The sequence below is a fragment of the Silene latifolia genome, unplaced genomic scaffold (genome assembly GCF_048544455.1).
Source record: "Silene latifolia isolate original U9 population unplaced genomic scaffold, ASM4854445v1 scaffold_96, whole genome shotgun sequence".
Lineage (NCBI taxonomy): Eukaryota > Viridiplantae > Streptophyta > Magnoliopsida > Caryophyllales > Caryophyllaceae > Silene > Silene latifolia.
In genome coordinates, this window is record NW_027413827.1 from 853,360 (window position 1) to 861,886 (window position 8,527).

The 8,527-nt window shown below is 35.0% G+C and overlaps 1 non-coding gene and 1 pseudogene across 1 annotated transcript; one reads left to right on the forward strand and one right to left on the reverse strand.

The window, feature by feature from the left end:
- Window positions 1-337: 337 nt before the first annotated feature.
- Window positions 338-1,551, forward strand: LOC141640652 (uncharacterized; annotated as a pseudogene).
- Window positions 1,552-7,234: 5,683 nt separating this feature from the next.
- On the reverse strand, window positions 7,235-7,341 carry LOC141640681 (small nucleolar RNA R71). The gene has a single exon (XR_012543118.1). It is a non-coding gene; the product is annotated as a small nucleolar RNA R71 (small nucleolar RNA).
- Window positions 7,342-8,527: the final 1,186 nt, after the last annotated feature.

Sequence of the window (8,527 nt, forward strand, 5' to 3'; positions counted from 1 at the left end):
TGTGTAGGAGACTTTTTGTATTTTTTTAGCAGGAACCTGTTTTAAAACTAGAGCCATTCAATTTTTTATTTTTAGCAGGAACCTGTTTTAAAACTAGAGCCATTCAAATTAAACTATGTGATCTTACTTACAATAGCAACGCCTAAAAATAGTTATTGCAGTCGGACTGATGATAATTTTGTTCACTTCTATGACTTCCACTTCAATGCAAGCTACGTTCAATAGAGAGTTTCTTCACCATTTTTGGAGATGCAATATCCTGAAATTTACGTTGAACAAATTTTCTTGATAAATCTATGTTATGTCTGGCTCCTTTCTCTTCTGGAAAGGGCTCCTAATGGCGATGTGTATCCAGTATAAAGCTCTTTCTTCGGTGACTATTTTTTTTATGCCTATGTGTTTGACCAAATTATTTGCAACACAGCTAACAACTTACCTATTGGATACCCGGTTCTACATCCACCTCCAATGCCGGCTACTGGTCGTCTTGATTCTATGAGTCATGGATTATCCAGCTGTCATGTCGTGAACGGAGTCCCTGCTCCCAGTAATTTCCAACCTATGATTATGAATTCTGTGAATGAGTGAGTGCCTTCTCCACAATTACACTTTTTCATATCAGTAAGTCTCATAATAAGCCTATCATAAGACCGGCCCGCATTATGTCTACTTATTTCTTAATTTTAGGTCTATGAGCCTTCTCTTAAGAGAGTAATTGACAATCAGTACATACCTTTACTCTCTCTTATACTATGACTATTGTTGCAGTATGATGATGGAGAGTAACTCATTGGATCCTACACCTGTCATCCCACCTAGTAATGCCATGTCAGACATGCCGATTAGTCCAACATCAGTGGCATCGAGTGGCCATTTTCATCCACTGCTTCGGATATCACAGGGATGGTAGTAGATACTTCTGCGCTTGATACAGCTTTCCAGTATGACGTGGGATCTTCAGTTCGATTGCAGTTTCAACCTGATGGCGGGGACGGACATTCTAAAGATTCTCTTTGGTCTTTGGCTCAAATTCCGTGGAATTTTAGCCTATCTGATCTAACCGCAGATTTATCAAACTTGGGAGGTGAGTTTTTGTCCCCCGTCTCTTTGCATGTATTTAAACTGGATATGCTGATTCAACTAAACGGGAAGTGCTGATTAAATGTGATTTATTAAAACTTAGGGAGTCTTAGTCATATATTCCCTTTTCTTTTCATTCTTTTACCTGTCACCGATCCTAAATCATTTTTGGATCAAGCTTGTGTTGTTGAAAAGATGAAAGATTAAATTGTAGAGAAATGACGGATGTGACAGGTCTAATGTATGAGAAACCTGTAGCTATCTAGAAATTCTTATACAGCATTGGCCATTGTGGTACTAGTTCTCTAATTCTTTTCGGGCATAATACTAATGTCGTTTACTGATATCTTCAGATCTTGGAGCATTGGGAAATTATCTCCTGGCTCACCCTTTTTGCATTCTGATTCTGATATACTTCTTGATTCACCAGAGCAAGATGATATAGGTAAGCAGTTTCTATGTAAAATATAGCATGTTTATTTACGTTCGTGCGTTTTTGTTCCAAATACCTTAATGACTTTACAAGCTGACTACCTTTACTTGCTTTTCCGGTCAGAGATATGTAACTTTGTATCTCACGAAAACATATATGAGATGGTCGTCTATATGAGACCAACCCATTAACCCAATAGGGATCCTTGAATCCCGTACAAGACCCACTGGTTGTTACCGTAATTCTAATTTCTCGTTGTTTCGTGAATCCTAGGCCTTATATTGTGAAACTTGGTCATAAATGGTCAAAATCGCCTATTTTCCTCTTTTTCTTATTTTGTGAATCATATACTTTATTTTGTGAAGCTTAGAGCTTGTTTTGTGAAACTAGAAGGTAATATTGTGAAATTTGGTCATAAAATGGTCGAAATCACCTATTTTGCTCTTTTTCTTATTTTGTGAATCATACACCTTGTTTCGTGAATCTGAAGCCTTATATTGTGAAACTTGGTCATAAATGGTCAAAATCACCTATTTTGCTCCTTTTCTTATTTTGTGAATCATAGACCTTGTTTCGTGAATCCTAGGCCTTATATTGTGAAACTTTGTCATAAATGGGTTTATTATTTTGTGAATCCTATACCTTATTTTGTGAATCATAGAGCTTGTTTTGTTAAAATAGAAGGTAATATTGTGAAATTTGGTCACAAAATGGTCGAAATCACCTGTTTTGCTCTTTTTATTATTTTGTGAATCATAGACCTTGTTTCGTGAATCCTAGGCCTTATATTGTGAAACTTGGTCATAAATGGTCAAAATCGCCTATTTTCCTCTTTCTCTTATTTTGTGAATCATATACCTTATTTTGTGAATCTTAGAACTTGTTTTGTGAAACTAGAAGGTAATATTGTGAAATTTGGTCATAAAATGGTCGAAATCACCTATTTTGCTCTTTTTCTTATTTTGTGAATCATAGACTTTGTTTCGTGAATTTTAGACCTTGTTTTGTGAAACTAAAAGGTAATATTGTGAAATTTGGTCATAAAATGGTCGAAATCACCTATTTTGCTCTTTTTCTTATTTTAACAATCATAGACCTTGTTTCGTGAATCCTAGGCCTTATATTGTGAAACTTGGTCATAGATGGTCAAAATCACCTATTTTGCTCCTTTTCTTATTTTGTGAATCATAGACCTTGTTTCGTGAATCCTACGCCTTATATTGTGAAACTTGGTCATAAATGAGTTTATTATTTTGTGAATCCTATACCTTATTTTGTGAATCTTAGAGCTTGTTTTGTGAAAATAGAAGGTAATATTGTAAAATTTGGTCACAAAATGGTCGAAATCACCTATTTTGCTCTTTTTATTATTTTGTCAATCATAGACCTTGTTTCGTGAATCCTAGACATTATATTGTGAAACTTGGTCATAAATGGTCAAAATCGCCAATTTTCCTCTTTTTCTTATTTTGTGAATCATATACCTTATTTTGTGAATCTTAGAGCTTGTTTTGTTAAACTAGAAGGTAATATTGTGAAATTTGGTCATAAAATGGTCGAAATCACCTATTTTGCTCTTTTTCTTATTTTGTGAATCATAGACCTTGTTTCGTGAATCCTATGCCTTATATTGTGAAACTTGGTCATAAATGGTCAAAATCACCTATTTTGCTCCTTTTATTATTTTGTGAATCCTATACCTTATTTTGTGAATCTTAGAGCTTGTTTTGTGAAAATAGAAGGTATTATTGTGAAATTTGGTCACAAAATGGTCGAAACCACCTATTTTGCTCTTTTTCTTATTTTGTGAATCATAGACCTTGTTTCGTGATTCCTAGGCATTATATTGTGAAACTTGGTCATAAATGGTCAAAATCGCCAATTTTCCTCTTTTTCTTATTTTGTGAATCATATACCTTATTTTGTGAATCTTAGAGTTTGTTTTGTGAAACTAGAAGGTAATATTGTGAAATTTGGTCATAAAATGGTCGAAATCACCTATTTTGCTCTTTTTCTTTTTTTGTGAATCATAGACCTTGTTTCGTGAATCTTAGAGCTTGTTTTGTGAAACTAAAAGGTAATATTGTGAAATTTGGTCACAAAATGGTCGAAATCACCTATTTTGCTCTTTTTATTATTTTGTCAATCATAGACCTTGTTTCGTGAATCCTAGACATTATATTGTGAAACTTGGTCATAAATGGTCAAAATCGCCAATTTTCCTCTTTTTCTTATTTTGTGAATCATATACCTTATTTTGTGAATCTTAGAGCTTGTTTTGTGAAACTAGAAGGTAATATTGTGAAATTTGGTCATAAAATGGTCGAAATCACCTATTTTGCTCTTTTTCTTATTTTGTGAATCATAGACCTTGTTTCGTGAATCCTATGCCTTATATTGTGAAACTTGGTCATAAATGGTCAAAATCACCTATTTTGCTCCTTTTATTATTTTGTGAATCCTATACCTTATTTTGTGAATGTTAGAGCTTGTTTTGTGAAAATAGAAGGTATTATTGTGAAATTTGGTCACAAAATGGTCGAAATCACCTATTTTGCTCTTTTTCTTATTTTGTGAATCATAGACCTTGTTTCGTGATTCCTAGGCATTATATTGTGAAACTTGGTCATAAATGGTCAAAATCGCCAATTTTCCTCTTTTTCTTATTTTGTGAATCATATACCTTATTTTGTGAATCTTATAGCTTGTTTTGTGAAACTAGAAGGTAATATTGTGAAATTTGGTCATAAAATGGTCGAAATCACCTATTTTGCTCTTTTTCTTATTTTTTGAATCATAGACCTTGTTTCGTGAATCCTAGGCCTTATATTGTGAAACTTGGTCATAAATGGTCAAAATCGTCTATTTTCGTCTTTTTCTTATTTTGTGAATCATATACCTTATTTTGTGAATCTTAGAGCTTGTTATGTGAAACTAGAAGGTAATATTGTGAAATTTGGTTATAAAATGGTCGAAATCACCTATTTTGCTCTTTTTCTTATTTTGTGAATCATAGACCTTGTTTCGTGAATCCTAGGCCTTATATTGTGAAACTTGGTCATAAATGGGTTTATTATTTTGTGAATCCTATACCTTATTTTGTGAATCTTAGAGCTTGTTTTGTTAAAATAGAAGGTAATATTGTGAAATTTGGTCACAAAATGGTCGAAATCACCTATTTTGCTCTTTTTATTATTTTTTGAATCATAGACCTTGTTTCGTGAATCCTAGGCCTTATATTGTGAAACTTGGTCATAAATGGTCAAAATCGCCTATTTTCCTCTTTCTCTTATTTTGTGAATCATATACCTTATTTTGTGAATCTTAGAGCTTGTTTTGTGAAACTAGAAGGTAATATTGTGAAATTTGGTCATAAAATGGTCGAAATCACCTATTTTGCTCTTTTTCTTATTTTGTGAATCATAGACCTTGTTTCGTGAATCTTAGAGCTTGTTTTGTGAAACTAAAAGGTAATATTGTGAAATTTGGTCATAAAATGGTCGAAATCACCTATTTTGCTCCTTTTCTTATTTTAACAATCATAGACCTTGTTTCGTGAATCCTAGGCCTTATATTGTGAAACTTGGTCATAAATGGTCAAAATCACCTATTTTGCTCCTTTTCTTATTTTGTGAATCATAGACCTTGTTTCGTGAATCCTAGGCCTTATATTGTGAAACTTGGTCATAAATGGGCTTATTATTTTGTGAATCCTATACCTTATTTTGTGAATCTTAGAGCTTGTTTTGTGAAAATAGAAGGTAATATTGTGAAATTTGGTCACAAAATGGTCGTAATCACCAATTTTGCTCTTTTTATTATTTTGTCAATCATAGAACTTGTTTCGTGAATCCTAGGCATTATATTGTGAAACTTGGTCATAAATGGTCAAAATCGCCTATTTTCCTCTTTTTCTTATTTTGTGAATCATATACCTTATTTTGTGAATCTTAGAGCTTGTTTTGTGAAACTAGAAGGTAATATTGTGAAATTTGGTCATAAAATGGTCGAAATCACCTATTTTGCTCTTTTTCTTATTTTGTGAATCATAGACCTTGTTTAGTGAATCCTATGCCTTAATTGAAGATTATTTGGGTTATTATTGGGAGATTAACAACATCTTAATCAAGCATTCAAGTACTTCTTTTATCTTTGCTTTATTATTGGAATCATTAGTAGGTATAATTCTCTTAATCCCTTTTTAATTATTGTTAATTACTTTCATTTGTTCATCATGTTTCATTTTGTTGGGATGATTGACAACCTTGCTAGCATGATCAACATGATAATGAGTGAGTAGTCTATTAGCTAGGGTTAATGGGTGATTAGGGGAAACCAACATGGGGAATGATTCATGCTTAAATTAATATGCTTTCATATTTTATTTGCTTGCTTGTTTTGATCTCAACTCATGCACATGTTATATTTGATGAAATGCTAAGCCTATGAATCCTTGCATTTACTACCACCTTCTATCTTTTCAATGAGACTTGTAAGACATAACCCAACTCGAGTCTCATTAGACCATGCATGTTGTTGAGTAGGGAAGATTAAGTCGACTTGTAGGTGTTGTACAATCTAATCGATTCGGCTCCGGGACCCAAACTTTCCTAGGATTGTAAGATATAACCCAACTCAATCCATCACAACAATAATTGATTGATTATAATTTGAGAACATGTTTGTATGATCAATTCCCATGATTCCCCTATGATCCCATCACACCCTAGTGCTTTTTAATCAATTGTTTACACCCCTTTTAATTCATCTTGCTAGTTTATTTTCATTGCTATTTTAGTTAGTGACCTTCTACATCAACCCAATTTGTGACACCCCAAGACACCACTAGTTTCAATAGAAATCTTATTTCAATACCCGTCTCTTGGGATCCGACCTTTACTTGCCTCTTTGCTAATTGTAGAGTTGTTTGTGAAGCTATAAATTGTGTTTTGATTCGGACGTGACCCAACGACCACACCTTTAATTGTGAACACGAAACGGACCGATCAAAAAATGGCGCCGTTGCCGGGGACGGTGTTTGTTTGATTTAGATTTCCTTTTTATTGTTATTAGTTGTGTCTTTCTTCGCCTTGGGGAAGTACAACTCCTCAAGGTTTGTTCTAATTGTTTTCGAGTTGTTTGATATTTTGCATGTCTAGAAGGTCACAAGGTGATTTGTTACCTTTTGACCGTGAAATCGAAAGAACCTTGACGAACAATAGGAGACTTGTTAGGAGGAATTTAAGAGGTATTAGTGAAGTTGTTCAACCAACTATTGAGTTCGTCAACCCTTTCGCAATAGAAGGAGAGGAGAACCCATTACACAATACCCCACAAAATCAACCTACAATGCCTAAATTCTCGTCACACTCCGTACCCACCGAGGAGAACCTACCAAATGGTACTCCTACACCGCAACATCTAACCGGAAATTTTATTGCCAAATCTGCCTTCATCCAATTAGTTGAAAGGAGCCAATTTGGGGGGATGCCTAATGAAGACCCTCATTCTCATATGGAAACCTTTTGCGACTATTGTGATGCAATCTCTCAAACGGGTGTGACTGAAGACCAAATTAGATGGGTCTTATTTCCTTTTTCTCTAATCGGCACCGCGAAGCAATGGTTGAAGGGCCTTGACAAGGCCACCCTCGGAATAGATTCTTGGAAGAAGTTGGCTCTAGCTTTCTACAAAAAATTCTACCCACCGGAGAAGACTAACATGCTAAGAGCTCAAATTACGGGTTTAAAGCAAAGGGATGAAGAATCTTTGTATGAAGCTTGGGAGCGGTTCAAGGGAATTTGTTGCTCATGTCCTCACCATGGACTTAGCGAATGGTTTTTGGTACAACAATTTTGGAATGGTCTATATAAGGATTCAAGGAACATTCTCAACATGGGATCAAATGGAATGTTCACCGAAGTTGATGACAATCAAACATGGAACAAGATTGAGGAAATGGTGGTCCATAACTCACAATATAGTAGACCTCGCAAGGCTACTAGAGGAGGAAAGCATGAAGTGGACTCCGTTACTCAATTGGGTGCTCAACTTAGTGCTCATATTGACACAATCAATTTGAAGTTTGAAAAAGCTATGGCTAGACTTGAAGAAGTCTCAAAATCACCAAAGCATCATGTTAATGCCATGACGGCATCCTCATCAATCCCAAGTGGGATATGTGAGAATTGTGGAACTTTGGGACATGACCAAGGTGAATGTAGGGGAACAAATGAACAAGTGAATGCTTTCCAAGCATACAAGAGTGGTACCCCTTATTCCAACTATTACAATGAAAACACCAAATTCCATCTAAATCTCTCATACAAAAACCAAAATGTTCAAAACCCTCAAACAACATACACTCCACCACCCATGAGAAACCAAAATCAAAGACCCTTCTACAATCAAAACCAAGGTTACCAAAATCAAAATCCATACAATCACTAAAATGACCAAGGTTTTGATGTCCAAAAAGCGGTCCTCCAAATGCAAAAGAATCAACAAGAATTTTTCACTCAAATGCAAAAACATAGCCAAGCAAAGGAAACCACCATCAACAACATCCTAGCTCACACCAAGATGTTGGAAACACAATTGACTCAACTAGCATCTTCAAGCTCACAAAGACAAAAGGGGCAATTACCACCTCAAAGTAATCCCCCTAGACATGAAACGGTTAGTGCCATTCACTTGAGAAGTGGTACAAGGTATGAAGCACCAAGGAAGCAAGTTGAGGATGAAGTTGTGGAAGCTAGTGAAAAGGAAGAAATTGTGCAAAGCTCCAAAGATGGAGAATCATCAAAGGAAGAAAGTTCAAAGAAAAATGAAGACAAGGTCAAGGAGAAGGAGCCCATTGTGATTAGACTTCCTTTTCCAAGTCGTCAAGCCAAGCCCAAATTTGATGATCAACTTGGAAAGTTCAAAGAAATTGTGAAGAATTTGGAAGTCTCAATTCCTTTCACGGAATTAATCAATCACGTGCCGGCCTATGCGAAGTACATGAAAGATATC